Below are 5,446 nucleotides of genomic sequence, written 5' to 3'. Positions count from 1 at the left end.
GGGGGGGGGGGGGGGGGGGGGGGGAAGAAGAAGAAGAAGAAGAGGACTGTGTGTGCCAGCCCGTGGTCAAACACCAGGAAGAGGCAGAGTTGCTTAGCAGGATCTTCATTCCTGCCCAGCTCGCGCTGCCTGGCACCCTCCAGCTGAAGATGAGAGATGGCTCTGGGGAAATTCCACTCTGTAATTCATTTAAGTAGGATAAACAGAGCTCCCGCTCTGGAAGATTCAGCCCTGAGCAAAACGCACTTGGAATTTACACGGGGTGGGGGCTCAGACGTCAATGTGAAACACAGAAGAAAAAGCTGGTGACATGAGATGCAGCCAGCTCTGACACCACAAAGCCATGGGACCTGAGTAAGTGACTTCACGCTCTCGTCTTGATCTCTCATCTGTAAAGTGCTGTGTTTTGTAGAGCCGTGAGGGTTGCAAAGGTTTTTAGAGTTTCCATAGGCATTTGATTTAAATTGCATTAAAATAGTTTTCCAACTCTATAAAAAATTGATACAATCAAATATTGCATATGCCAAATTGTAACACACTGAAGACGGCCAACATGTTCATTATAATGCCATGTAAACACCTCTTTGTGAGTAAACCTTGGATAAAGCTGTCCTACCATCTGTCTAATGGAAGAGTATCCCCAGGTTGCAAGGAAAGTTATTTTTAAAAAGACACACACACTGTTACCATGTGCAACTACTTATGTGAATGAGAATTTTTCGCGCCCCCCTCAATATTGTGCAACCAGCCATTCCAGAAATAAAATGGACAGAAAGGCAGACCTGACTGCTCTTATCCCTCTAATTTCAATTTGGGGGATAAAAAATAGCCTTATTACATTCATTACTTAACCTACAATTTAATGTCATTTTAACTTCAAAATGCATTTTTCATACCAGTAAAATACTGCTTTGTCTCATTTTCTGTGTAGGAGTTCTAATATGGTTATTTTACTAAACAGTTTTCACAGTCATTAGAGCAAAGACTGCTAAGGGGCCTCAGCTATTGCTTTCTGAATTTTGGTGACTAAGTGCCCTGCTGTGAGTCAGGCAGTCACCAAGACAGGATTTCACAGGGAACAGGCAACAGTGGGCAGAGGAGGTTTTATGGAGGGGGTACAGCTAATGAAACCTTGCACCTATCAAGTGCTCTATAAGTATTTGTCCACTGGCAGAGCCAAGTCTTGGAAGGGGGGGTGGGTCAGTTCTTGATGGCTGGAGATTCAGGAACCCATGCATGGGCAGGAGCAGAGACAAGGATGTGGCATCGCCAGACAATGAGCCATCAGAGTGGTTGCTGCAAAGAGGTTATAGGGCAGGGGGCCCAGTGGGAGAATAGAACAGAAACTTTGGAACTTTCAAGAGAAATCCCCAGCTGGTAAAGCATGGTCCTTAATCTTTGCTGATGATTTCAGAAAATTGCCTGTTTAGGACCACGGAAAGAGATGCTGCCTGTTTGGCCGGGAGAGCCTTGTCACCTGCCAGGGAGTTTGATTCCCTTCCTCTGGGCACTGGAAGGACCACAGATAATCTCCCATCACAGCCCCTTCACTCACACAGTGGTCAGTTGAGACAGTGGTTCTCATACTGGATAGGAATCACCTAGAGAGCTTGTTAACACACAGATTCCTGGGCTCCACTCTCAGAGATCCCGATCTCAGCAGGTTTAGCACGAGGCCTGAGAATTTTGATTTCTCACAAGCTCTCTCTCAAGTGGGACTAATGCTGCTGGTCCCCGAGCAACACTGAGTAGCACTGACTTAAATATTGATGGGACACAATACACCCTCAGCACCATACAGGGTGCTGCAGAAGAAGAGAAACTCCTTGATAGAATGAGGGGCACAGGTCCCTTCCTTCATGATAAGTGGGTGCTAGAGGCTAAAGAGAAACCTCTGAGTAGGATCCACAGGATGGAGGCTGGAAATCCCAGGACACAGAGAAACAGGGCTCAGCTTCTGACTCATATGCCATACCATTGTCTACCCCAGAGACAAAATGAAGTTGAAAAGCAAGGTCAGGTCAAGAGCAAGCCCTTGTGAAATGAGCATGAAAAGTGAAGGAGAAACAAAAAGTGTTCATACAGCATTCCCAAAGTTGGGGCTGACAGGACGTGGTTATCTGATCAGTGTGATGAGGCGCTTTCTTGAAAGTTCTTTTGGGAGGAAGAGCATTCATGTGATGCCAAGAGCAAATCTTAACCAACAGTTGCAAACAGAGCCAGAATAATTTGTCTATTCACTGACCACATAACTCTCCATTTTCTTTACACTTCTCTTATTATTCCTACAGAGAACACTTTTCTTTGGTTGAAGAGATGCCATGATGTCCCCATTGTTGGTTTAAAAAGGTATGCTACAACATAACAGGATCTCACAAACAGCTGTCATCCTTTGCTATAGTGGCCAAGGAAGAAAGGACCCAGGACAAACCTTTTGCCAACCTGGTAGTGGTGAGTGTAGCTCTGTTATTTTCAAGTTTGCTGTTAAAGTCCGGTACTAAACTTTTTGAAAGAGACAAACAGATGCCCTACAGTGCAGGGTGTTGTGTGTTGTGGCTTCAGTTGGAGAAATCATATGACTCCCTTATATAAACTCATTAAAATATTTTCTTTCTTTCATAATTTAGCCACAAGCATTAATTAAAGCATCAAAGAATAAGTGTTTGGACTTATAAAATCTTCCTTACCAGCCAAAGCAGAAGGAAAAGCTATTGAGCATTTTGGAACTTTAAAAATGCGTTTTCAAAATGACCATGTTGGAACTGAACGTTTTTCTTTAGCAAAGTTAGATTCCAAAAAAGGAAAACAAAAACTAAGACATAAACCAAATTGCTTTAAAGAATTACCCTGTGGCAAGGTTATTTATTTTACTTGGAAGAACCAACCTAGAATGTATTTGTGCTGAGTGATCCATATTTACATGTGGTAGAGATAGTCTTCAACTTTAAAAAAATATTACAAACGTTTATTTTAAAGTCAGTGTTAGAGTTAAGAATACATTTTCTCCTAGAAAAAAATCATTATTCATGGTGGAAAGAGTGCCGGGATGGGCTCATATCAGGCTGCACAGCCCATGATTAGGTTGAATAATGAGGTAAAGGGGGTTTGTCTGGGTAATAGAGCCTGGATGAACAGTGACTATGGGGGAAGGGTGGCTAGACAGGGGAAGGAAAACCCCCTCTTTCCTGGAGGCCTGAATGTTGGAAATGAGCTGTTTTAATTTTTCAAATAATTTTTTTTTATTGAGCATTCTATGTGTCAGACATCATGCTGGGCCAAGGGATGTAATGCACATGACTGAAAGCTCCTTGCCCTCAGGGAGCAAATATTCTAGTGGGAAGGATTGATGATTTAATAAAGAATTACAGTGGGAGCTTCCATGAGTCATAGGAGCACCTGACTCAGACTTGAGGTATCAAGGACGGCTTCCCAGAAAAAGTTGCATCTCGCATGAGACCTAAAGGATGAATAACAGGCAGGAGAAGGGGCCAGAGGGCAAGGGGAAGAGGAACACTCTCCAAGCAGAGGGACCTGCAGGGACAAAGTCCCTAAGACGTGAGACATCATGCTGGTGGGGGAAGGGAGAATGTGATAGGTTCCAGTTTGGAAATGTTGGTTGACATGCCTGTGAGATGTAGGTTGTCCTGTAGACAGTGGGTATGCCGCATACAGCTCAGGAGGGCTGTCTGGGCTGAGCGTACAGACATGAGAGGTATCAGCATGTGGATAGCAAGAGGGAACCGAGTCACCCAGGGAGAGTAGGACCAAAGAAACCAAGGAAAAGAGTCAAGACAACAGAAAAAGGTCACTGGGGTCAAGGGCTTTGGGGAGGTCATATAAGCCAAGAGTTGAAGTTTCCATGGTTTTCATCACAGTGTCACACTTTCATAGTGGGGAGGTGAGCGGAAGACAAAGGAAGGATTGAGGAGAGAGTAGAAGGTGAGGACATGGAAATCAAAGAGTGCAGGCAACTCTTCCCAGAAGCAAAGCAGGTATGGGATGTGGGTTTAGGAAGAGTATATTTTGTTTGGATGACAGAACAGATTAAAGGAGTCAGTGAGAGAGGGTGAAGATGCTGGAAACAGAGAAGGAGCTAAAGTGAGGGCAGTGGGAAGGCAGGCGAGGTGAGATCCAGCAGGCAGAGAGGACAGCCCCAGGGGGAAAGACAGTGGAGGGTGAATTCGGTTTGGGAGGTTGGATTGCTGGCAGAGTTGATGGAGTAGGTGGAAGAAAGCAAAGTTAGAGGGACGAAGGAGGATCTGAGGTTTGAGGAGAGTGAAGGCCTCAGGGTCAAAGTGCCCACCTGCTGCCTTCATCTTCAAGCCGTATCCTTCCATCCATCCCTGCCTGCCACTTAGCTCCCTTTATAAATAATCAACATTTGCATTTCTCAATCTAGCTGACTAGATTTTAGAAGGGAAGCAATCTGATCAAATGGGTTTATGCTCAGGTCTGAAGGGCTGACAGCTCATAACCCTATTCAAGGCATTTGCATTTGTGTGGAAAGGATCTTATTCACCTAAAACCTCTAATTTAAGGAACAAATGGAGTGAATAGTTTTAGGCAGTGGACTGGAATAACTATCTGGGGTCTGTTTCTGAGGGTATCTTTTATCCACAAAGTGATGTCAAGGAAATAGAAAGGTCTGGAGGAGATATTATGCAACCAACCTCATAATGTGGATAGAACCAGACGCCCAGAGCAAATTTCTGCATGCTCTCCCAGTTCTAGCTTTTCCAGGCACTGGAACGACCCAGAATCAAGAGATCAGGGCTCCTGAAACAACCTATACCATTAGAGCCGACAGCCAGGGTGAGCCTGGCCTCCGCACAGCACACCAGCTTCCACTGTGTTAAGCTCACGTTAGGCAGTGCACATACGGTATAAAGCAACCACCATGCACAATTGGAACTGAGCTTGTAGACAGTGTCCACTGATGGTAATGGTAATCATTTGCAATAGGTCAGCACTGAAGAACACTTCATTTTGTCATCTATTACTGCAGCCTGGGGCACTGGAACTGTTAAAATATGTTTAGGCTGGAAACGTCTTTATACCGATATGTGAGCAGTATACAAAATGTGTGGGATTGTGTGTGCATGCTCCTTGGTCCTCTCAGCCAGGGCTGAACTAGCACACACAGAATCCTCACCTTTAACAACCCTGAAGTCTATCAGCTCATGTGCTCAGACTCAGAGTGAAAGATCATTGCATTCTGAATCAGAAATAATTTTTTAAAATATTTTGTTGATTTTTTTATGTTAAAGAAAAAACATGCTCATTGTAGGGCATTTGGAAAATACAAAAAGGCCCAAAGAGAAAATGAAAGTTACCTGTAACCCCAGCTTCCAAGGATAATCATTGGAATCTATTTTAATCCATTTCATTTTAGTCTTTGATCTCTCTCTCTCTCTCTCTCTCTCTCTCTCTCTCTCTCTCTCTCTCT

Source organism: Hipposideros armiger, unplaced genomic scaffold (assembly GCF_001890085.2).
Source record: "Hipposideros armiger isolate ML-2016 unplaced genomic scaffold, ASM189008v1 scaffold_432, whole genome shotgun sequence".
NCBI classification, from domain to species: Eukaryota; Metazoa; Chordata; class Mammalia; order Chiroptera; family Hipposideridae; genus Hipposideros; species Hipposideros armiger.
The sequence above is the reverse complement of the archived record's forward strand: the minus strand, read 5'-3'. Positions refer to the sequence as shown.